Source organism: Rhinolophus ferrumequinum, chromosome 17, assembly GCF_004115265.2.
Source record: "Rhinolophus ferrumequinum isolate MPI-CBG mRhiFer1 chromosome 17, mRhiFer1_v1.p, whole genome shotgun sequence".
NCBI lineage: Eukaryota > Metazoa > Chordata > Mammalia > Chiroptera > Rhinolophidae > Rhinolophus > Rhinolophus ferrumequinum.
In genome coordinates, this window is record NC_046300.1 from 21694155 (window position 1) to 21720764 (window position 26610).

Sequence of the window (26610 nt, forward strand, 5' to 3'; positions counted from 1 at the left end):
TTAGTCAATGACACCCGCCTGATGGATATTTTTTCTGCACCAAATCCTATTGAGTTATCTGGTCCCCTTGGCTGACAAAGAACCGTTAGGCAAGGAGCACTGGTATCATTCAGGTTGATGTTCTACAAGCAATTGACCAACCTATCAGGTGATGGAGCTATTATAGTCTTGGGGCCCTCACAGACTCGCCAAACATTACAAGCGCTGCCCTTGCTAGTGTGCTGATTAAGAATCACTGAGAATTCCACCTCATCTCCAGCCTTCTTGAACTGCTTTCACATAGTAAAAGAACTTCTTGCTATCTCCTACTTTATAGTTAATGAAGCTGAACTGATCTTTCACACACTCCACTGTGGCCCTCCACAGGGGTGTGATGTTGTAGGCCAAAGTCTGTACATTTTGGCTCAGGACACACAATTGTAACTTGACAGTCTCCCCTTTCTTCAGGCAATCCCATTTATTGACTATTCCAACTACGCCAAATGGATAGACCTCACTTTTCATATGACCCTCCTCCACGATCTCAATCATTCCTTGGTACTCGGTCTGTGTTGGATCAACACTCCTCAAGGGGCGAATGACTTCTAAGTAGATGACAGGATCAGCTTCCTCAGTAATGCCATTCACTAAGTGTGTTTTGTTGACTTTTTCTACACTGACTTTGTTGCTTTTCCCTTTGGACATGCTGTACTTGACCATGGCCCTAATTCCAGGCTATTGACATCACCAGAGAACTCACTGTAATGGAAACAGATTTCCATATCATGATTGTCTGTTTCAATGAATCCAAGGTTATCCTTCAGAGTCGCCACATAACCCAAGAATCTCTTGGAGTTAGAATTATGACCTAAAAGTTGCACACAGTTGCAATCAGCTGTCCAGGCCTCTGTCACTAATTCTAAGTTCAACCTTACAGAGATCATTTCTTATTCAGCTTTCTATCCCTAGTGTTTCAGCACATTGTTTAGCGTATATCTCACAAATATATCTACAAAATGAATAAATAGCAGAAAAATAACCAGAAGAGATGTGGTATCAAAAAGGTCGTGCTCCCAGTATCCTGATATTTTCCACTCTTTTCATGCAGTATTAAAAGTGAACAGAGGAGCCAGGTGTGTTGAAGGACCACATGTACTCCAACTGTCACTAAGCACCTGTCCACACACAGAACATCCATGTTTCTAGACAGAACATGTCATATAATATTTTGCTCCTTGCTTCTTCCATGCCTGTTCAGCTAGTTATTTACTTTAGAATTTCAGCCTTCTAGTACTGATACCACACATATTTTATAAAATGTAGTGAAGATGAAGTGGTGAAGTTAGCTTTGCAAAAGCTCTTGCTATTATCTATGAGAATACAATGGGTGTTGCATAAAATGAGTCCTGGAACAAAACGGTCATAATCCCCTCTGCTCCTGCCACAAGAAACCTGTCTTTTTATATTACAGCTCTTTATTTCATATTTCAATAATTAATTATTAGTAAAACATTAATAATGCCAGATTGTGCTAACAAGTATTACAATCTCCCAGTAAGAGTTATATTATTTGGACAAATGTACAGTGATTTAGAACTCAATACTGTGCTGGGGGAAAACAAATTCTAAAATATTTGCAGCCTGATTTAGTTCCACCTCGTACAAGATGTGCTACGTACTCTCCTAAATGTATTTTCTGCTTACTATCAGTCATTTTGTTGCTAAATGGAAGAGATCAGTGGAGATGCAGAATGGGTTATAACTAGGGTGAATGCCCAACCATTTCCCCCAGATCAATCCCTGTTTATACTCATATCTGCTAACCTTATGTAATTAATCATAGAACTTCCTTTCATTTCCCCAAGTGCCCTGGTTTGAATTATAAATTATATGGATGTCCTATTATAATTAACCAGACAAATTATTCTTATTGCATAGCATCAACATGGGCAATTTCAATGGTTTTCAAAATTTTTGACAAACACTCAGGGAGAAATACATTTTTCATCATGACACAGTACACACACCCACCCCCTAAAGCAAAAGCTTCAGGGAAAAATACTTGGATTTTTTTAAATCTAATATCATTTAAATTTTAAAAACTCTAATCATGACACATGACATGATTTCTTTATCCCCAACTTGAAAACCACCAATATCTTAGATATGTTTTGAGGTCATACGATAGTCCATCTGATTCTTTCCCTTCACTGGATGATCTTAAGCCAAACTTCTCTAAACAACACTCTCCTGGTCTGTAAAATAATGTTAATATTACTTTAAGGTGGTAGAGAGAATTAGCAGAGATGATGTGGTCAAAAGCCTGAACTCAAATAGGCAATAAATGTTACTTTCTTGTCCTCTCTTAAGCTTCTAAACCAACAAGACCCAGCTGAAGTTCACAGATTGTTAGCAATGAAAACATATTTTTCCTAATCCCTTGCCTTCGAAAGTTTGGTCCGAGTTTTGATTAACCACTGATAATGCATCTTTAAATAGTGTGTCTTCTGTGTTCAATGAATAGAGTCCCTTACTTTGAACTACTCTGATCAAACCCATCAGAATAGCATCTGGAGCTTCTCAAAAAAGAAGAAAAAATTGTGATGAAGATTAAAAAACACTTTTTATTGACAGGCAGAGGGTAGTGAGGAGATTAGTTATGTTAAGGAATATGACAGGCAGAGCCTGTACTTCTGCTGCTTCTCTCAACCTAGCCATTTTCACACATAACTCTATTAGCAGAAGAATATTTTTGAAAATTAGCCTTGAGATACAACAATACACAGAAGCATAGTTTTCTAAGCATTGATTTGTTTTCTGTTTTAGATGTGAAAGGAGAATATAAATGAGAATTCCCTCTTATAACTAAAGATGGATGGATGGATGGATGGATGGATGGATGGATGGATGGATGGATAATCTCTCTCAGATATACCTGGGGTACCAAAAACTGTATACAATGGACACTTTGGTAACATTGCTCAAACAGTAATCCGCCATAATCAGAAGTATCCAGACTCTGATGGTAACCACTTTGAGCACCTCTTGTAATTGCAGAAGTCAAATGTGACTTGTATTCATCTTTTGTTATTGGTATATATTGAATATTACAATTTTAATAATTTTTTCCTTTCTTAAATGTGTGTGCATTTTTTTGGCACCCTCTGTATGTATCTCACACGAGCAATAACTGAAGATGGAGCCCAGGCAAAAGTGCCCTGATGTCCCATAATCCAGGCAGACCAAAAAAGTGATGAAGTGAAGCATCCTATTTCTGGGCTGCCGAAATCTAGGCCTGATTTCAGGGTCCTCTGGTTCTCCCTGTTAGGGTGGAGCAGCCTCTGGTGCAGAGTTCTTCTGCATTGGTTGGCATCTGCGGAACCTGAGGAGATCACACAGTGAGAGAGGCAAGTCAACTCTAGTCATTCCACAGTTTGAGCCGCTGGACACCCAGGCTGGGAGCAGAACCCTTCTATGGAATACCTATTGCTGTGTAAGAACTCCCTGATTCTCACATGGAGTCTTTCAACTTTGTTTTGTTCTGTATTGTCACACCTTAGTGAGTTTTTACTCTGCAAGGAATACTCTTCAATAGTCTTGTAGTCAAGGGTCCCATTTTCTTTTTTCTGGCTCCTCCTGAGTCCTTACACAATGCTCCCTGGAAAGTGCCTGACTAATTGGTACTGATAATTCAGTCACGCTTTCAACGAGTATTTATTGAGTATCTGGTGACCAAAACAATGACAAAGTTAGCACTGGCCTTCAAATCACCAAATCTGGTGATCATCCTCTACTGTTCATCCTCCTTTACCTCTGATTCCTTAGTGACTTCCTGGGGCCTGCCTCCACTTCACAGATATACTGCATGACTCTTCCTGACAAGCTTTCCCTTTTCTCTTCACCATTATTCAACAATTGTAAGGAGTTGAATCTGTCCCCAATAGTGCATGGCTAGTTTGAGTTAGAGCCAGAACTAGAACCCAGGTCTATATAAAATCAAAGATGAAGAAACAGCCAAATCTTGATGTTTCTATTCATGCAAAGGAAACCCAGATGGACTCACTCACAGTACACGCTTCCAAATCAAAGAACATTTTTCCCCCTAAGGACACTGTCAAGATACTGTCTAGCTAGAAGATATTCAGAGAAAATTCACCCCTTTACCTGCCCTAGGGAAATGGGAAAATTCAATGCCTGAACCATTTACTGAACAGAATAATCCATGCTGGAAATTTTGTTTAAAGTATTCTTTTAAAAGGCCCTTCTGTCTTTATTATGACTATAAGGCTGCTGAGTCTGCCCAAGCATATGAGGTTGCAAAGAATATTTCTTTTTATTCAGAACTTGTATTCTCTATAAAATGAAAGGAGTCTTGGCACATAGTTGGCAATTACTATCTAGGTTGTCTGCATAACATAGGTTTTTTAACTAAGCTTTTAACTCAGTAGACATCAGGCTTCAGTGAAAATACATGTGGATGAACACGAGCAGAAATAAACACAATTCTAATCAATTTAGCTGTTGACAAAAGCATGTGGTTTCATTGCTTAGGGCCAAAGTTTTAAGAGTGGGCTCTGATTTCTCGCAGGCACACCCCTCATTTATGTGTGCAAATAGGGTAATTAAGTGTCCAATTACCAGATTTGCATTGGCAAATGGGGGCTTTGTGTGAATAAAATTCTCCATAGTTTGGGACCAGCTGAAACGTAGGTCTTTTATTTTTGAATCAACCCTCCAATAATAACCCAGGCATGATGAAGTTCCCATCTTGCCTCAGACTGAAGCCATGGCTGAAGACTTCACTTTATTTTGGTGATTCAGTGAAGCGGAGAGCCAGAGTTAGGATCTTGAGCTTTTTCTTCTGTACTCTCTACTCTGCAAAATAATTAAGCATTTCAATTGTTTTCAGATTCACTTTTTTTTTCATGCCAGCTCTGTAGAATTGATTGCTGAAGGTGAAATACCTGTAAATATTCTTTATGAAGATTTCACCATATATAACTACTAGGTTAAAAAACCATGTATAAAACAACTATATTCTTTTCTCCTCCAGTTCCTGTGTGACATCTAAGACAAGTGTGACTTTCTCAAACTTCAGGTAAGAAGTTTGCTAGACACTTTTCATCACAAAGTCAGTCGCATCACAGTAAATAGATGTTTTTTCTGGGCCCAATTCCAGCCAAGATGGAGTAAGTATACTCCATCCTATCTCTTTCAATGAATGCATTTGAAAACCCTGGGTGCAAGTCAAAGACTGAAAAGTTGATGGTAGCAGCAGAGTGGGGAAAGAAACTGTAACTCACAGTACCACTGAGACAGTGGTGAGTTTACCAAACTTCTTCCAATTGTATCTCCTGCTCTAGACGCAAAGACAGATGGAAGCCTGGAATTATGCACCAAGTACAGACAGAAAGAGCTCCAAGTGAAGCCCTTTGATTTTTGGTCTGAAGAGATAGAAAGAGGGTGCCCTTAGGGTCAGAGAGAGAGAAGGAAAAACCTGGATTTTGTTCATTCTTTAACAGCCTCATCTCCCAGGCAATCCTGAGGTGGTGGTGGTGGCAGTAGCAGGGGTGGCTAGTCAGGCACCAAAACTCCAAAGTAGGAGAGTTCTCCTCTCACCAGAGAAACTATGAGGAAAATTCCCATATTCTGTTTTTTTTCCCCTCTCTATTCTTTTGCTACTTGGCACTGGAGGCATAGAGAGCTGGCCTCTTCTGAAATAGTCCTCCGCTACACTGACAGCCAAATAAACTTTTAGTCATATATTTCATGTCCAGGATAAAATTATATCTTTGATAAGGCCTACTCTTTCCAAAAATCGCTTTACCTATACCTCTGTTATATAATAAGACTTTGTTAGAATAGCCTCCTAATTGTCTCTGGTTTATAGGCTGCCATCTTCATAGTCCAAGAAATATTTTTAAATATCTGTTAAGATAATGAAGCATTAAAAGTGCCTAAACAAATAAATTTATGAATGAATTTATGAAAGTATAAAAATATTTTATTATGGATAGGGCTGCCATTACAATTTATTGCCCAAATTGGGGGTGTTTGAGAGTGAAAGGGGGATGAGATGCTAAAATAATTAAAAGACAGTATTTGATCTATAACGAATGTAAACTGGAACATATAACCTTCATTACAGACTTATTGGCAAATATGACCTCATCCTTGTTAGAGTTTCTTTATGATTTCATCTCCATCTAGCTCATATACGTGTACACATACGTGTACAGATACGTGTACATATACGTGTACACACCCATCTAGAAATGTACATTTTGACTTCAATATGTTAGACTACACCAACTAAGGAAAAGAAAGATGGGGAACTACCATTGCTTATAAAATTGTTATCTTTATGTAGCTACCGCCTTTCTATCTGTCTGTCTTTTACCTTCTTCCAAACACAGCTTTTCCCGAGCAGATAGGACAATTTCCTGGATTGTGCTCTAACTGCAACTTCTTATTTATTTATTTATTTTAAAATTTTTATTGGGGAATAGTGTGTTTTTCCAGGACGCATCAGTAGTTGCCCTTCAATCTGATTGTGGAGGGCGAGCTCAGCTCGAAAGTCCAGTTGCCATTTTCAGTCTTAGGGGCAGGTGCTGCAGCCCACCATTCCATGCGCGAATTGAGCCAGCAACCTTGTTGTTAAGAGCTCACCCTCTAACCAACTGAGCCATCCGGCTGCCCCCCTGCAACTTCTAATTAACAGATGGAACATTGTGGTTAAGCATTCTGACTTTTACAATTATTCTCATGGGGTAAGATCTAGGTTTTGTTATTTGCTGTTCATGTAACTTCAGCTCTCTTATACTCAGTTTCCTCATCTATAAATTGAAAACAATGATATTATCATCTCTGAGAGATGCTGTCAGGATTTGATGAAATAATTTGCATAGACACGCTTAGCAGAGCGGTCAGCTAGGTAAGAGGTCAGTAGATGTCAGCTCTTATTAGTGTGACCATTTAATTCGTTGTCCAGTGTGGACACTTTTGAGATTGAAAAGGGAGTCTACTAATAATTTTGTTGGGATAGTGGGCGAAAAGTGAGATTATCCTAGTCAAATCAGAACATGTATTTTTATCAATTCCTTTTTTAGATGGCCTTTGACAAAAGCACGCTGATTAACAGTTTCCACAGACTGCCACAGACAGGGAAACTGTTTCTCACAGGAGCCCAAAGTTTGAAGGGAAGTTTAAATCTAAGAGACTTCCTTAGGGATACTTCATCTCTTCTAAAGCAAAGTCAAATTCTCAAGCTAAAAATGTGTTTGTGCAATACGGAGTTGAGATGTTTCTTTGTGGTTAATTAACAAGTATTGTTTAAACATCTGCTTTGGAGGAGGGATAATTTTAGAATGGGGGAGAAAGAAGGAGCTGCTAAAGACCTTAATAAATGAGTCTTAAACCAAACCCAAAGAAAAGCCACTCCCACATCCCCCACTGCCACCACCACAACAAAAAAGAAAACGTGACACCAACTTGCTGAATCCTGATTCAAACTGAATTTCTTTTTCAAATACTGAATATTTTACCCAGAGTACACTCTAATAATCACTTCTAACCAAGCGAAAATCTCTGTCTTCTAAAATTATCAAACAAAATCAAACGTGGAGGACCATCTGCCTTAGGCCAAAGTAATATTTAAACATGTTTTATTTGCTAGAGAAATGGGTTTTCATGTGGGCACATCTGGTTTCATGAGTGGTGAAGGCCAGTGCGTTAGACATCGTAACGGGACCTACAGTAGCACCCTAGGCTTGGCTGTTTCTTCTTGGGCTTCGTTATGGCTTTTGTTTCTCTGAGCAAAGGAATCTTGTAAGTGCTAGGGATTGGAAAGCCCTTGACCTCTACACTTAGAGGTCAACAGTCTTAATCCTGAAATGATCTTCCGTCACTGCACAGATCAAAAAGCTAAGAGTCCTTCTAGTAGGATGGATGACATTTTGAAAGTATATTTTTCCCTCAGCTCCTGGATGGCTTTCTCATTGCTCTGCTTCCTCTGGAAAACTAAAGGGGGTTATGGTTCCATTTCACATACTCAAGGTTCTCATCTCATGGTTCTTTCCATAATGGAAAAAAAGAAATCATCCTAGGTGATACAGTCTTTAGAAGGTAAGTACGAATGACCTGACTATTTGAGGACAATCAGGCCCTGGTTAATTATTCATTCTGTTAATTTACGAAGTTAACAGAGCATATTTCTGCTGCCTCTTCTCACCAGCATTGCCTCTAAAAATTTTAGTAAGGACTTATAGTTCAGTTTTCTGTGTGAAGATATTATCTCTGTGTGTGTGCATTTTTTTACAGTTGTTTATATTCTAGTTTTTCCCAAAACAAATTTATTTTGTCTTTGAAGTCAAGTTTATTCCACTTTGCTTTTAAATAGTAAAGTTCTTCCAGTCTCCTATTCCAGGGGTTGGAAAACTATAGCTTGTGGGCCAAATCCACCTGTTTTTACAAATAAAGTTATTTTAGAACACAAGTACAACCATTTGCTTGCTTATTGTGTATGGCTGTTTTTACACTACATTAAGAGTTGGGTAGTTTCAACAGAGCATTCATGGCCTATAAAGCCAAAAATTTACTATTTGGTCATTTACAGAAAATGTTTGCCAATCCCTTATCTAGTGTAATTATTGTAAACACTGATAGTCAATGTTTTATTTATTTATTGACACAGATTTATAGATAATAAAATGTGGCATGTTTTGTTGACTATATTATAAATCTGGGAAATGCTTAGAAATAATTAGGTTTAAGAAAACATATTCTTAACATCAGCTTTTACTTTACTTGCTTTCTGAGTTCCCATTAATCAAGATATCGTATGCAAAAACAGTAAATTTCCAGTAGAGCATACTTTATGATTACATACATTCATATGTTCCTCCTGTAAAATCATGTCTCCCAGTTGCACAAAAATCTTGAGGCTATTCAATGAAATTTACAAGTACTGACTATGTACTCTTTGTTTATTAATATGTTATACATATTTGGATAGAAAGGGGAGTAAAGAGCATTAAATATGTCTCTGTATTCAATGAGCTTGTAGTCTTAACGGAGAGATATAATCCTAATAATGTCTTCAACAGTTGCAATGTACAACAACAAAAATAGCACAGAGAAGCCAGAATTTGAGCTTTCGTTTATTATCACTAATTTATCATTAAGTTACAAACATTAGTTGAACACTTACCCTGGCCCAAGCCCTTTGGTTGGCCTGAAGTTTAATGTGAAACAGAATAAGTCCTGGCCCCTGGTCTTAGAAAGCATATAAGAGATAATTAATTACCAGAACAGAATGAGATTAGTCTTAAAAGTGTTATAAAGCAGGTCTTCCAACAGCAGTCTTGAAGTGTTTCTCTTATGCATCACTGTCCTGTTTTTAAACTGGTCAAAAGGCTTAATCGGAAGGGAAAAGAGAAGGCATATTTTTATCTTTTATTTTAGATCAGCGGTTCTCAAAATTGGCTGCATATTGAAATCCCTGAGTGATTCTGGTGTGCAGCCAAAGTTTGAGCCACTGGTGTGGAGCAATTCTTCTCCAACTTTAATGTATGTACAAATAACCTGGGGTCCTTGTTAATATGCAATCTTAAATAACAGGTGTGGGGCTCGGGCCAGGTGCTGCTGCTGCTGCTGCTGGTTGGTGGAGCCCATTTTGAGTAACAAGAGTTGTGATGTGCAGTGTGTGTGTGTGTGTGTGTGTGTGTGTGTGCGCGCTCGCGCACATGTACAGGCACATATTCCTGTGATGGCTGCTACTTCCTATTCTCTGTAAAAACCAAACTTGTCTTTTCTCTGGGTTTTGAACATGGCATGGCATCCTCTACCAGAGGAAATTTCCCCTCCTGTTTGTGGAGGAGTCCTGATGAACCCACCCACCCTCACAGGGACCCTCACCTACTGATTCATGCACACAGAACACTTCTTAGGCCGTCAAGATGGTTCTGTTAGCTCTTAGCTCAGGTTTCTGCTCAGCTGTGCTTGTGCTGCTAACTCTGGAGGGACTGCACTGATAATGGCATCTGAGGGCACTCAATTAGCACATTTCAGGTTTCTCTGGTCATAGACACCTCATAATTTCTTCACTAATGCAGTTGGATCTTTTTCTTTTTCCAAATCATTAGACATCCCTTCCATGTTACTTTTCACTTTCCACCCTTAGTGGATAAGATTCTATTTTAATACCATCTCGACACATCTCTGTGTCAGGATAATTTAGGGAGAGACCAGGTGCTAACTTATATTTTTGGAAGAAGTTTCATGTTTTTGAATCCCACTAAGACATCGCTCCTGCTCATGTCTTTACTTGAACCCAAGGATGGGTATTAATACATAGGAGTGATGAACGCTATGTCTAGAGATAGCAACTGAGTCTGGGAAGGTGGGGAGGAGAAAAGAGTGGGTTAAAGAGTTAAGACTCCTCAGGTTCATGCCTGCAATGCAGAAGGCAAGACCCATTCTCTTTGGGGAAAAGGCAGAGTTATTGAGTTCCTCATTTTTTCCTACATCCTGGTATCTTAGGAAGGCAGAGCTCAAGTGGAGCAAAGGTGAGATCTGGTAATGCTTCCTCTGATGTGAGTTGGGTGGGAGGACTCTCTGTTTCAGGGCTTCTCAACTTTAATGTATGCTGGATTCCTCTGGGGAATCTCACTAAAAATGTGAATTATCATTAGTTAGGTCAGGGTGGGGTTTGAATGTGTGCATTTCTGACAAGCTCTGTGGTGCTGATGCTGATGCTGCTGAACAGAAGACCAAGCTTTGGGAGATAATGCTCTGTTGGCATGTATCTCTGGCCATGGTTCTCAGCCGTGGCTTCTCATGAGAATCATCTGGAAAGCTTTAAAAAAAACCCAGTGCTCAGGCTTTACCCTAGACCTATTATTAAATCAGAAATCCATGGTATGGGACCCAGGCATCAGTAATTTTGAAAGCTTCTCGAGTGATTCCAGTATGCAGCTTCCTGAGCTTAGAAGGAATAGGAGGAAAGTAAGAATCAATTCTCAAAATGTGGTCCCAGGACCACCGGCATCAGCATCGCCCAGGAAATTGTCAGAAATGCGCATTCTTCCACGCTGCCCTAGACCTGTTTAACCACAAACTTTAGAGCTGGGCCTAGTTATCTGTGCTTGGGTTAGTTTTGCAGATGATTTTAATGCACACTAAGATTTGAGAACCGCTACTTTAGCTTCTCTGACTAGTGGGATGGTGGGAATAAATACATTATAAATATTAACATGGTTCCGAATAGCCTCTGTTGAGAAGAGCAGAACCCACTTACCATCTATGGAGGGATTACCATTTGCTAGGAAAAATGCCAAGCAATTGACTTATCTCATTATCATAACATCCTTTATAGGTAAACATGAATGTTTCCATAACACAAATGAGGAAACAGAAGATTACAGAGGTCAGGCAATTTGCCAAAAGTCACAGAGCAGGTAAATCAGGATCCCATCCCAGGCCTTCCTGATTCTACGTGCCATCTCCTAATCTAGGCTAGGTTTCATGGGGAATAAACAGAAGTGTAGTTCACTCATTCTGCAACCATTGTGAGCACATAAGACATGTTAGGTGTCAAGTGTCTTCATGAGCTCACAAGTTAGTGGGCTTCAGAGAAGAAAACGGGCCATTACTACATAGATGGATGTATTCTGTGATAGGTAAAGTACTTTGTGCTATGGGTAAAAGTAACTCCTTGGGAATTGAAAAGTGGAGCGGCAGAAGGGGAGAAAGATTTCCAGAGCTAAGATCATGAAAGTGAAACCTGAAGGATGACTGAAGAATAGGACTCGGGGGGGTCAGGTGGAAAAAGAAGAGACGGCTAATATCGTCAAAAGCCCAGAAATGAAAGAAAGTATGGCACCTCAGTCTGGCTGGATGTTACTTTGATTTATAACAAATCAAAGTTACTTTGGTTTGTAACTGCTTTGGTTTGATCAAACATATTAATTGAATTTTTATTTAAAAGCTATTTCGTTTTACCAAAACAATACATTTCCTGTGAAATTAACACTCAACCAAATTATTCTCCATTTTCACACATGACTTTCACTGAACTAGAGTGAACATTACAATGGTGGTTTCTTGTTTTTTTTCAGACCAACAGGTAGAAGAAGAAAGCTCACTAAATCCATGAAATAATTTTTAGGAAGATTACAAGTCTCTAAAATGTCAGGCTTTAACTGGTACTGTCATTTGGAATTAGATTGTCCTTTGGTAGGATCCAGTGGCTTTGCTTGAAGCAACAACAAATACGTGATGCTCTGTTATACTTTGGTTAAGAAAACAAATGAAAGTGAAACCTGAAGAAATTTAATCTGTGCTGTCATCAGTCTTTAGAATAAGCATACCACTCCTCTACTTGTAGCTGAAAAACCAAAAACTTAGCAAACAAACAAACAAAACCTCCCAGCTCGTTCTCATTTAAGTGTGTTATCTTCAGTGAAGCTGGTGATTTGATGGCTGTTCTTGGTTCCTATCTCCTTTTCCTCCTCATTTTCCGCACCTGCCCTTTCCAGCTTGGAGGATTTTTTCTGGATACAATATTACTCAATTGCCTGAGCTATCAATAGCTGACCCTGAACATTTGTATTAGTGTTTTGTGATTGGAGCCAAGACTTTGAGATCATATAAACCTGGATTCAATGCACAGGCTCAGCACTTACCAACAGGGTTCAGTTATTGGACTTCTCTGTTCCGTGGGCTCCTTGTCTATAAAATGAGGGCAATAATGTCTACCTGGCAGGATTTGTAAGTGTGCAGAGGTAATAATTTGAAACTATTCAGTCAAGCGATGACTATCTGCCTTTAAAACATGCTCTTTCGTAATCTTTGATTTTCAAGGCTGTATTAGGAGTCTTATCACCTCAGAGGAGAGAACAAGTACTGTCTGGATCCAACAACTTATCGTTATTTATTTATTTATTTATTTATTTATTTATTTATTTATTTATTTTTCAGTTATAGTTCACAAATCTTCTGATCTCAAAGGTAACTTCCTTTTTCCCTCCTTCCCCTTCTCCCTCCCTTGTTTGCTTCCTCCCTTCCTTCCTTCCTGTTCATTTTTAAAATTTAGCTATAGTAAAATTGAATTTCTGTGTACAGTTCTATGAATTTTTCAAATAAATTTTATTTTTTAGAGCAGTTTTAGGTTCAGAGAAAAATGAAAGGGAAAGTACAGAGATTTCCTGCCCCCACAGGCACAGCCTCCCCCACTATCAGCATTTCCCCACCAGAGTGATACATCTGTTATAATCCATGAACCTACATTTATACCTCATTATCATCCAAAGGTGATAGTTTACATTATGGGTCACCCTTGGCATTGTACATTCTGTGGGATTTGACTAATGTATAATGACATGCGTACACTATTATAGTAACATACATAATAGTTTCTCTGCCCTAAAAACCCTCTCTGCTCTGCCTACGTATCTCCCCTCCTCCAACTCCTCGAACCACTGATCTTTACACCATCTCCGTAGTTTTGCTTTTTGCAGAATGTTGTATATTAATAGTTGGATTCATACAGTCTGTAAACTTTTCAGGTTAGCTACTTTCACTTAGTAATAAACATTTAAGTTTCCTCCCTGTCTTTTCATGGCGTAATGACACATTTGTGTTTGTTGCTGAATGATGTTCCATTGTCTGAATGTCCCACAGTTTATTTATCCTTTCATCTACCAAAGGACTGTTGGTTGCTTCCAAGCTTTGGCAATCATGAATAAAATTGCTATGAACATCTGTGATCAGGTGTTTGTGGATATCAGTTTTCAAATTGTTTAAGTAACACCAAGGAGTGCTATTGCTGGATCGCATGGTAAGAGTATGGTTAGTTTGTAAGAAACTGTCAAACTGTCTTCCAAAGTATCTGTACCATCTTGCATTCCGACTAGCTACGGGCATGTGTTGCGCCAAACCCTCATCACACCCTCATGTTGGTTTTTTGGATTTTTGCCATTCTAATAGGTGTGTAGTGGTATCTCCTTGTTTTAATTTGCATTTCCTTGCTGACACACGGTGTTGAGCATCTTTTCACATGCTTGCTTCTCATCTGTATATCTTCCTTCTGTGAGTTTTAACACATGTGTAAGAACAGTTTCATCATCCCAGATAGAGTGGTCCTCAACCAAGGGGTGAGAGAAATTGGTGTATAAATGTTGCAGCTTTCTCACCCTGGGGTGGACAACTCTGAACTTGTATGTTATACTGTTACTCAGAGATCTCCCATGGGATTACGCTGTCCACAGTGGTAACCAGCCTACAATGCATCATTTACTCACTGCCTTTGCTTCCCTCTCTCCCTTCTCCACTCCGCTTTTGGTGTTTCCTTCCCCTTTCAAATGAACTACATCCATTTGAATCCTTATTTAGTTCTGAGGAACTTAAATTATGATAGTCATAGTGCAACAGGAACTCAGGGTATGAATTAAGGGAGTTTGACTAGGCAGGAAAAAGTTCAGACAAACCCTGTTTTGGGGCCCAGGACATGTGGGATTAAAGAAAGTTGAGAAAGATAAAAGAGAGGAGATCAGATGTCAAAGTCTCATTTCCCTCACTCTTGGTCCTGCATGTAAGTGGGAGGATAATGGAAATGGTCAGACGGGTCTAGGAAACCCCCACAACACCAAGGTTAGTGGTTTCCTTCCCTGGGCATAGCTGGTATCTTAGGAAGAGTCACGTATTCATCTCTGCACCATGTCCTCATGGAACAGGAATGAAAATACACCACGGTGGACAGAGGAACTGGAGAGACGAGCCTGAGGATGTGGGCTTGCTCTGCCCAGCCTGCCCCTGGCATAAAGAGTGTCCAAAAGTTCCTACACATCCTGCTGTGGGGGCACAAAGCTTATGAGACAGGAAGTGGACTGGAACACACCTGGGGGTGGTTAGAGTCTGCACGTATGAGGAATTCATGAACAGAGTCAAGGCAAGGACCACCGTTTCTAGGAGTTAGCCAGCCAGCAGTTCCAAATGGCTTGTTAGGACCTGATTGCTCTCCAGTCCATGCATGCCAACTATCCCAATCAGACCAACCATCCCAAGGAAGAGGCCTGCAGGGATCCAGAAGTTACCACTTGAGTCTGGAGGCCCCGTTCTCCACTGGCACTTGGCCCATGAGACGGAGACCTCATCTTCAAAAGGAGCAAAGGAAGGAGAGGAAGACTAAGGCTGAGCACACATCTGACAGACACCACACATCCAAACAGACTGGAAACTGGAAGTGAATGAGAGACAATTTGGCAAGTCTGAAGTTTAAGGTTGTTTTTCCATTAGAGGATCATGAAAATTTGATCAGCTATAAATAAAGAATCTGAGTTTTCTTTGTATATCTGAGAAGCAGTGTGAGAACACTTATAAACCACTATATAGAAATAATGGATATAAAGCATCCAACCAAGAACATGGCCCATGGTGAGAGCTCAGTAATTGGTGGCTGCTGTCATTGACACCTTACCTGATGATTTGAGTGGCCTTTGCTCTAATGAGAAGTTGTAGTTGCTGGTCTAGGGGGTAGCAAAAGGAGTCACACCTTAGTTCTGTTGTTAACTCTTTCAAAAAGAAAAACAGGGAAAAAAAAAAAAAAAAACCAACCCAGTCCTAGAGTAGCTTAATGTTCAGGATTCTAAATAATGGTCTTTTAGTTAGATGGAGCCCTGGATTGGTTCTGAAGCATTGATTGATTGAAAGGATGAGGCAAGTCTCCTCCAAATCTAAGAGTTTGATTTGATTAACTAGTATTGAAGAGTTTCTGTTAGAACTCACTTATATTGAAGAGTTGACATGCAAATTAACTAAGCCAGCCTAAAACTCAAACAGAACTGAACTCAGAGACCACTTGCTTGCTATTTCTCCCATTAGTTTTAAATTCACCTCAAGAGGCATACAACAACTACCCAGGTCATAATATGCAGCTGAAAGATTTCTGTCCAGTTTCTTGCCTTCCTCTTCTCATGAAAGGCATATTAAAGAGGCATCATTTTCTCTGACATATGTAGAGTCCAGTCTCCTTGCCTATCAGATTCAAACAGGGCACCAGAAAAAACAAGGGAGGGATGGGCTTAAGGGAGATTTGCATATACATTTCCATTCAGGTTAAAGCCATTTAAATCCACATTACCCTGGACCACAGAATAATGAATGCACCATTATGGACAAGGCTTCGTGTGTGTTGCTGCTGCATTTGGCAGGTTCAAGTCTTGCTCTGGGTGTAATATTTTGTGACTCATTTTTCCTCAAGCATACAGTAATAGGCTTTAACTTTGCTAAGCTTTTCTGCCAGCCCTTCGCCCCCTGCTGTTCCATTATATTGAACTTGTAAGCAGGACGCTCTGTCCCTCTCACCCAGATTACCGAGGCAATACGGGCCCCGCTGAGGGGCTGGTGTCAGGATAAGTGTTAGGGAGGGAGCTCCCCATCTTGGCATGCTGTTCTCATCTTATTAAATTCAGCTTTGTGGAAGCAGGGAGCCTGCCTCTCAGTCACACTGGCTCAAACCTGATCCAACTGCTACTGTCAGACAATATGAAAATAGGAACCACCACAGCTAATGGCAGGTGCTGCTTCACAGCTGAAAAAAAAAAAAAAAAGAAGTCTGAGGGTTTTTATTATGATGATGATTTCATGAGTCTGTGTGAGTGTGTTATTTTACTCTTTTAGACACTTTTACTGGATTGAAGGCCTGATTCAAAAAGCCTTATGTTTTTGAGAAATGAAACAAGTTGCCACGCTTTCAGCAATGGGTGCATATGTGTTGGGGAGTCCACCTTAGCAGACTGCTTTTGTCTGCATTCTTTGCTATGGTTTCAAGTGGATCTCAAGGAAGTAGCTGTTTAAATTAAAGAATAATAATGAAAATAAAAAGCATTCTTAAGCCCTTGGGAGTCAAGAGTGTTCTAAAAATCTTACACGTGAAATAATTTAAGATTTGTATCTTAGGGTAATAATGTAGCAGAGGCTCTGGTTAGAGATATGAAACCATTGAACAAAATGGAAAATCCAGCTCTGAAAATACTACGTCATTGCATGGGGTGTAAGAGTCCCTGTCTTCACTCCAAATTTCTGCCTTAAAAATGTATTTTGGTTATATATTGCTACAGAACAAAGCACTCCAATGTTTAGTGGCTGAAAAAGACAACCATTTTATTATTCTTTATATTCTGTGGGTTGGCATTCTGGAGAGTGGGTATTCAAATAAACTAAGCCAGCTAAGCCTCAACAAGGACTGAACTCGGAGATCACTTGCATGCTATTTCTCCCATTCGTTTTAAATAGGCTTCGTTAGATGGTTCTTCTACTGGTCTCACTTAGGGTCTCTCTGCAATTAGGTTGTGCGTGGGACTCAAGCATCCACGATTCTTTACTCACAAGTCTGACTGGCACCAAAGCCTGGGGCTTCAGCTGGTGGGGCAGAGGGTAGGGTTGCTGGGTCTCTCTCTCCTTCAGTTGGTCTCTCCTCCACCTGGGCTCTCCAGCAAAGTAGCTGAACATCTTACTTATTTTGTGGCTCAAAGGTGCTAGGCATTCTTATAAGCTTAGGGCTTGAAACTGTCTGAGCATCATTTCCCTCTTTATTCTGCAGTTGGAGGGAGCCACAGGCCCAGCCCAGATTCAGCCTTTGTGAGAACTACACAAGGAAAGGGAGACTGGAGGAGGTAGTTCATTGGGGGCCATCTTTGGACACCAGCTAATGTATCATGTTACATACTTTGGTCTTCCACCTCCAACAATAATCTAGTGATGTCATCAGTCCTGCAGGGTATGCCTTTTTGCATAGGTAATTTAGTCAACGATTCTATAATTTTCACCTAAATGCAAGTTTCAAACCTCTTGGCTTAGCTCTCTATGAAATATACTTCCCATTAGAGTATAAAATTCATTTGGAGATCATTGAAACTCCAGTTAATTAAGGTGTGTGGTTAGATAAAAAATGAAGGGGAGGGAATATGGCAGCCAAGTCACTAAGTGCTTGAGCCAGGATGAAGCCATAGATACAGGTTTTCAACATCTTCCTTAAAAGGTAACATTGACTTTATTAGGCCGAATAATCCAGAAATCTGAAAGGGGGATTCTGGGAACATAGTGACCCAACACAGCCCTTCACCTTCATCACCAGTTTCAATTTGTTTGCCCCAGTCCACCCAGGCAGCTGCATGCCCGTGAGACCCTGTGGCACAAACTGATGTGGGGACTTTCTTCCTTGTGGCGAGCTGATCGCCTTTGTGGAGCCCCAGCCACAATTTACCTTGTGCAGTGTGGTGAACTCCAGGGAGAAGGTCGTCACTGACCTTTCATGAGAATGCTGGGTTTCCCTAGTGCCCAAGAGGCCAAAGATGAGCTGCACAGGAGGAAGGAGTATGGAAGTGAACAGTTTATTTGTCTCAGCAGGGGGCGTGCAGCTAAACTGGAGGGCCCTGGAAGGGACTATTTCACTTCCTCATGGTGGGAGAGCTGCCATTGGTCCAACAGATCTACAAAGAAACCTCCGAAGAAAAGTAGCAAAACTTTATTTTAAAAATTGATAGAATTAGTAAGAAAAGTTGACAAGGTGGTTACATACATGACAAATATTTTAAATAATCTGTAGCCCTCATAAATTCTAGCCTTGAGTACCTGAAAATGGGAATAGAAAACATTTCACTCAATAACAACAGAAATGAAAAAAAAAAAACAACAAACGTTAAGATTGTCTCTCTCAAAATTATCATTTAAATTTAATACAATTCTAATTAAAAATCAAATTTGTCTTGGTTTTAGATAAAATTACGTTAAAGTTTCTGAGAAAGACTCAATCCTCAAGAATAATGAAGATAATTATGCAAAGGGGTGTCGCCTTATCAGATGTCAATACTGTAAACTAGGACTGGATACTATCCCATTACACAGGCTCAGCATCATGTATTTAACCATTCCCCTAATGCTGGCTAATGATTTGCTACAATCCGTAAAGATCCTTGTAGCATGTACTGGTGCGTGCATTCCTGTGGGACAGGCACCCAGCATCCGTGTTTGCTGACTGCCCACTTCTCTCTCAACTAAGCCGGGGTAAGGAAAAGTTTCTTGTTGCATTGTTGGCTTATGGGGAATGTCATACTTGTACTTCTTCAGTATCTTGCACAGTTTTGTTTTTTTATGAGGGTGTTCAATGAATTTTCATTGGATGAGTGTAAATAGGTACCCCCTCTTTAAAGGACTATTCCTTTAAAATTTAGAAAGATTCCAAATTCAGGAAAGTTTTAAGAACCACACTATGTGCAAGAATTGAGTCTAAACTCTTATTGTTTGAGAACTTTTAGAAAACCTTCAAAAGAGCAAAATGTTTGAAAGACAGATTATCAACACATTTGTTTAGCTCAATCCCAGAGGTACTTGTACATAACATTTTCTAACATTATTCTGAAATATTTCAATCATACATGAAAGCATAACAAATAAAATAATTTTCACCCATGTGCCAACTACCCAGCCTGGTCAATTCTTAGCTTTGTGCCATGTTACTTTGAGTTTTAGAATCAAACATTTTAAATAAAATTTAAGTATCCCTGGGTACTCCTCTCCAGTCTCATTTCCTTCCTTCCTTTCCTCTCTCATCCAGAGGCAGTCATTACTCAGAATTTGAAGTTTATAATTCCCATGCAATTTATACATATTTACTACAAAATAACATTTAGAACATTCCTTCATGTTTTCTTTATGAAAATAGTCTCATATCCTGTGTCATTCTTCCACCTGCCCTTTTTAGACAGTATTATGTTTCTGAGATTTATCTATTTGAGACTTGTAACTTGAGCTAAACTGCTATTTAGTATTGTACATGCTAAATTTATCCATCCTCCTATTAAATAATCGTTTTTATTTCCAACTTTTTTCCTACTACATGCAATAGTGACATAAGCATTCTTGTATATGCTAAACGTTCTCAAACCTGTGGGTATGTGGGGAAGTGTTCTAGGGGAGTCAAGGCATGGTGCCATGATACTGCCAGGTTTCTGAGACCCCTTGAGGCGGTCTGGATTAAAACTATTTTCAGAACAATACTAAGACATTATTTGACTTTTTCGTTCTCATTCTCTCATAAATGTACAGTGGAATTTTCCAGACACGACGTGATATGTGATATAACAGAATGTGAGAGCAGATATGAGAATCCAGCTGTCTTCTAGTAAACCAGACATTAAAGAAATTTGCAAAAAAATGTAAAATAGTGCCACTTTCCCACTGATTGTTTTATTTTTATTTTGGAGAAATAGTTGTTTTTCATAAAAATGTGCTATTTAGGTTAAAAAGTGATGGGTTTATAACTGTTATGCTTGAATGAATGAATGAATGAATGAACAGCTATTTTTAAATTTCTCTTTTAATTTCTAATTTAGTAAATATTGATAGACGAAAGCCACAAACAAGTCTCTTTGAGGTTCTCAGTGAGCATTAAGAATGTAAAGAGATCCCAAGACCTAAAAGTATGGGAATCTTTATAATACATTTTGTACAGCTTTTTTTGTGTATATGTGAACATATGTTTTTATTTCCCTTGGGTTAATACCTACAAATGGAATTTCTGAATCAGGAATAAGTATATGTTACACTTTTTTAAAAAAACTGTCACACAGTTTTTCAATGCGGTTATATGATTCTACATTCTAGCTACTTATGAGAGTTTCAGTTGTTCCACATGTTTGTCAAATTTGCCTTTTAAAATTTAGTCATTCAAGTGGCTGTGAAATAATAACTCATTGTGGTTTAATTTAGGGGATGTCATTTTAGAGACCCTTTCCTCTGGGTTAAACCATGGCACATCTTTTATAAAAATGCCAAGATCCCAGGGAAAGGGTTATAGAATCATCAGTCTTTTGTTCTTACTCAGAATTATTTATCAGGTTATTGTCACAAATGACTAATAACGAGGATAGAGGCAATAAACTGAATGCCAAGGTATGAAGTGTTGACCACTGATGAAATAGACACTAGAAAATATAGTACACTCCTATCATATTACGAAAAGTATTGCTTTGGTTGAGACTAAGTTTAAATGAGTGGATCTCCTAACAGTGCTATAAGGATGTCAGTATGGTAACCAGCATTACAGTGGGGCACAAAGACTCAAGTTTGGGAACCAGTGGTGCAGTGAATGTGCATTAGATTGGGGGTCCAGTGGACCTGAGATTGAATCCTAGTCAGTCTAGATGGATTTTCACTTCTCTGAATCAGTTTGTCATTGGAAATATGTTGATGATAAAACCTACATTTCAGAGTGGCTGGAAAGATTGAATGAGATTAAAATAAATTGTTTATTTTAATAAAATTAAACTAATGGCATAGAGCAGTTTATCAATTAATACCTATTCCAATCAAGTTAAGATTTCCTTTTTGTGCCTCCAGTGATCCTTAGAGGTTACAAGATTTCAGATCCTTGGGTGGCACACTGTGGGAAAGAAATGTCAATCTATCCATGCAAGGATGGTGGCACTGAGTGTGTCATGGCTGGCATGTGAGAGAAGGCAAGTGTGGCCAAGACTGGCTAGCTCTTTCCCAAACCCATTTCCTTCTCCTGGGAAGAGGTAGACCACATTGCTCACATTTCTTAGTAGCGTTGTCTGTGGCCAAGTGACTGAGCTTTGACCAGTGAAATAGGGGCATAAGTGGTACACACCACTTTCATGCTTGGTTCATGTGAAACTTCCCACAAAATCCTTAGCTCTCTTTTCCCCCATCTGCTGGTCTGATGAAGAGAATACAATGGAGGTCCCTGAAGGCCTAGGATATAACAGTGCTATAAGATGGAAGAAGCCTGGGACCCAATTCCCACACTGAAAACTTACGTGAGAGATAAACTTTTATTACGTTAATTCAGTGAGATATTGGCGTTATTTACAGCAACTCTCTTACCCAGACTAGTACAGCAGGCATTACTTCTTACAGTTTTCTGTAGAACTGCCAGAGATTTTGACTGGCACTTCTCAGGTGCTCAGTAAATACTTGTAGAATTGGTGATTAAGGGGGAGGGGAAAGGTATGGGTTGAGGAGTGAAAATAGGAAGAAAACATTTTTGAATTCTGTATTAGATTGCTCAGGCCTAGTCCATGGCAGAGGAAATAATTTTAATTTCCTTTCCTACTGAGTTTAAATTTTTTTCTGCTCTCTCCTGGGCCTATTAGAAGTTGGGGAACCTAGGGAAGGTGACATCCAAAGGTTATTTATTAGCAGTCTGTTTTTGTTTAGTTTTTTTCCCCTGAGTTCAATTTTTCTCCTTTAAAAATTTTTACTGCTATAAGGGGGAGTATCTAGTCAAAAAATAAATAAATAAATAACATCAAACCAAACAAAATAATTATCTTTAAAAAGATATTTCCTGGGCTCTAGTTGAATCTGGGAACAAATGTCTCTAGCAGTCTAAACATTGAAGACCGAATGAATTTTGAAAAGTGCTGTGCAGCCTAACCCCACTTATTTACTGGTTCTCACCTCCTTAATAGTCCACAAACTCAGTATTTCTCACAGAAGACCCAGCAGTCTCACCCCACTTCTCCACCAAGATTTCATCGCCAAGAGCTGTAATGAGGTCTCCTGCAAGTGCAATTCCCATTGTTTACCAAATATGTTATGGTATCTTTACTGAACGATTCTTGTTAACAGTGTGTGTTTCTCTGGGAACAGTTTACACGGTGATTCAGTAAAATTACCTCTTTTTTTTTCAATTAAGCCTCCCTCCCAAGAAATGTGCTAATCTGTACTGGGCCTCCTTGTCATTGGTGTGAATTATCTGATTTTTCCTGTTTCCAAAATTATTTTGCATATTCATAAAATGTTGTCATTCAAATGTACAGTATTAACTCAGAGTGGGTTTCAAGCCAAACGTAATTAATTCTGTTTCAAATAAATCAATTAGAATTGGAGTAGAGGCTATATGCTGGTTTTCTCTTATTACTTCTAGAGAAGTATAGGCAATATACAATGACTGATAATTATGTCAGATCCTTTATGAAATCGTACTTTTCCTGATTTACCTGAAAAACAGTAAGTTAGTCATAGTACATAGAGATAGAACCATGTCTTGAAAATTCCATGTGAAAAGTCAAGCTTATAAAAGATTTAAATTATGGGACAATTATTTGCATCACAAGTTAATTATTTGCTTCACAGGAGCATGGTAGTTTATTAGTAATTTGACCAAAGAGGCTTTGAGGTTAATTTAAAGCACAAGTCAGAAACTTTTTCTTTTAAAAAATAATGATAGGAAATATTTTAGGCTTTGTGGGCCATATGGTTTCTATCACAATTACTCAACTTTGCCTTTGTAAGTATGGTGCCAAATCAGCCATAGATAATTAAAAGAATGAATAAGCATGGTTGTGTGTTCCAAGAAAAGTGCATTTGTGCACGCTAACTCTGAATTTCATATATTTTCTTATGTCATGAAATAGTCTTCTTATGATTTATGTTAGCTTCCGGGCTGTACAAAATCAGGGAATAGCTGGATTTGATACCTATTCTGTGTTCAAGGATTTTTAAGGTCAAAGGGGCTGCAGTCCCAATGTCAATGAACTTTCAGTGTATAGCAAACCACCCAAAGCCTGGCACGTTGAAACAACAATACTGATTGAGTTTGTATTTCTGTGGGTTAACAGTTTGGCCTAGGTTTAACAGGGTGATTCTTCTGGACTCAGCCGGGCTCGCTTCTGTACCTGCAGTCAAGTGCCAGCGAGCTACATGGCTGCCTCCTGAATTTGCTAACTGTTCCCTGGGGCAGATGGGTGACTGGACTCTCTCTAATCCTCCAGCATGTTAGCATAGGCTAACTGGTCGGCTTTCCAAGAACAAGAGCAGGAGTTGTAAAGTGTCTTGAGGCCTAGACCAGAGCTGGCACACCATCACTTCCACTACTTCTATTTGCTAAAGCAAGCCACAAGGACACCCTAGAATCACAAGGTAGGAAAACGGGCTCCACTTCTTAATGGCAGGAGCTGCAGAGCTACCCCACCAGGGCCACTGACTGATACAAGGAAAGACGCTGGATTGTTGTCATTTTTGTAACCTGCCACAACTCCTCAAGAAATCTTTTCTCACTATCAGCAACGTTTTTCTCTATAAAATTCAAATCATGCTTCACCTTATTGCAGCTTATTATATCCTTCTTTGATCAAAACGAAGAACAATATTTTCTATATTTCCTACAATAGCTTTTCATCAAGTTAATAGCACTAAATTTCCCTTCAGCTTTCTTTTATCTTTAAAAATATGTTTGATACTTTGATAGCCTGAAAAATAAATCCCTGAGAATGAAAGATAGCTTTGAATCCTTTGAAAGTTCACCATATCCGAGACCAACCTTAACTTTGTCACTTACTTATGCTAAATAATAATAATGATAATAACAACAACAATAGCTAATGCTTATTTAACACATATCTGTATGGGGGCACTATTCTAAGTGCTTTATTTACATTTAGTCCTCACAATAACCCCCTGAGGTAGGTATGATCATTATTATTCCAATTTTATAGATGAGGAAACTGGAAAGCAGAATGGTGAAGCCAACTTCACATGGTCAGACAGAAGCCGAGTGGAAATTTGCCCGTGGCAGCCTACTCTCAGAGCCCATGTTCTGAAGCACTACAAAGTACTGCCTCCTATGTGACTTTGAACCAGTCACCCAACCTCTCTGAGCCCACACTTGCACATCAGCAAAGTGGTAATGGTAATGCCTGCCCACAGACATGTGGTGAGACTCAAAGGAGCCAATGTACCTGAAATACCGTGGGGAACTGCAAATCACTGTAAAAATATAAGACATTATTGTTATTTTTATCATCAACCTGACGGTCGTGAGCTTTACTAAGAACTTGAGGAGTCTGAAGAATACACAAATTGTTACATGGTTCCGATGTGCTATTTAAATAAAGGAACAGGATGGTGTCTGTTTAAATGCAAATCAGTGTGCAGTGTTAACGAAGTCGACGTCAGTGTGATTTTGGGTTAACTATTCTGGTTTGAGGTCTTATTTTCCCTCCAAATGCCCTTCCCATAGTCTTTCTCTGAAGATGAAGACAACTCTGCTCGTGAAATCTGAGGGAGGAATAGAGAACTAGAGTTCCCCTTGAAGGCTGTGCACCAACTTCCTTGTTTTGCTGGAAATTGCAGGGCCAAACTCATGTGCATTTCCCCCCTACAAATATTTTCTAATTGATATGTCTTAATCATCAGGAACCCAGTTTACAGCACCAGGCATGCAATTTGTAATTTTTGGAGCAGTGCTATATACACTGGAAAAAACTGCACATGAGGGCAAAATGGAACAGACAATTGCTTTTGGAGACTGCACAGATTAGTACATCATTGCATACTAACAAAGTGCTAATTGCTTCTTTTGACCATGGGCCCAGTTTACAAAGCTTTTGCACAAATGTGCTCTGTGCACTAAATTGCAAAACTAACACTGCATTATTTCTCAGTACAGCTTGCAAATTCTTGTAGGGCAGTGTGCATTTGCATTAATTAAACCAGAGATAGAGAGAAAGAGAGAGCACTAGTGAGAGAGAGGGAGATACTCACAATTTAGAAAGAACAGACCGGATGCTAATTACTCGAGTTACAAATGTTGCACTTGTTCTGGGATGATATTAGTAAAAGCAAACAGCATCTATTCTCAAGGCGCAGATCTGGAAAACATGGTTTCAAGTCTGCAGTGAATATGAAAATTGGTGATGAATAGCTAAAATAATAAATAGTGATTGGCCTTAGCTGTTAGGTGCTTAATCCAATGTGTGTGACTAATTCTTGAGGAAACTGTTTGCATTAAAGATTCCAAATAAATTCTTCCAAATTGAGAAAATCTGCCAAGTGGCGAAAGAATGAGATTTCATCTACGGAAAGCATGAAAGATTCGTGTATAATTTCTCTCACCCTTCTCCTTCATTCACTTAGTGTAGTGTTTGCATCCTTGAGTTTGTTAAATATAAGTGTAGATTCATAGCACCTGTCCAGAGGCTAAAGTACTTGAAAAATACATTAGAGTCGATAATTTCATTACTTATAAATATTTGTTGAGCACCTAACGTGCTCAGCACAGGAAGTACAACTCCAGTCTTTATCTGCAAGTGGCTCAGCGTCTATCTGGATAGATGGATCCTATAAATGACCAACACTAGCATAGACCAGTGGCTCACTCCTCAAATGTACAGAAGTATTGCTATGGGAACAGAAGGCAGATGACCATTTCTTCCTGGAAGGACTAGGAAAGGCATGGAAGAACGGGACTTTTCTTATTGTACCTTGGCCAAAGTATACATGTGGCAGACAGGGTTTAGATTGAGAGCAGTGGGGGAGCGTACTTTAGTGTGGCATGGTACAATTCTGAACTTCGACATTGTCAAGGTGATGGAGAATGGAGAATGGAGAACAGATATGAGAATATTAGAGGTAGACCTGAGAAGACTGGTTACCTATTGGTCTCGGCAAATGAGGGAAAGTGACCTTGGAGTTCTGCGGATGGTGGACAATTTATGCGCTAGAAAAGACAAGTGGAAAAGCAGAATGAAGAAGAACGTAAATGGAGACTAGAGCAGGCTTGGTTAGGTCTCTGTTTATAATCCCCTGAGATTTCTTTACCATTTACAT

General features: G+C 39.2%; 1 pseudogene; it reads right to left on the minus strand.

Annotated features, from left to right (window-relative positions):
* Positions 1–26360, minus strand: LOC117036680 (cold shock domain-containing protein E1-like; annotated as a pseudogene).
* Between the last annotated feature and the right edge of the window lie 250 nt (positions 26361–26610).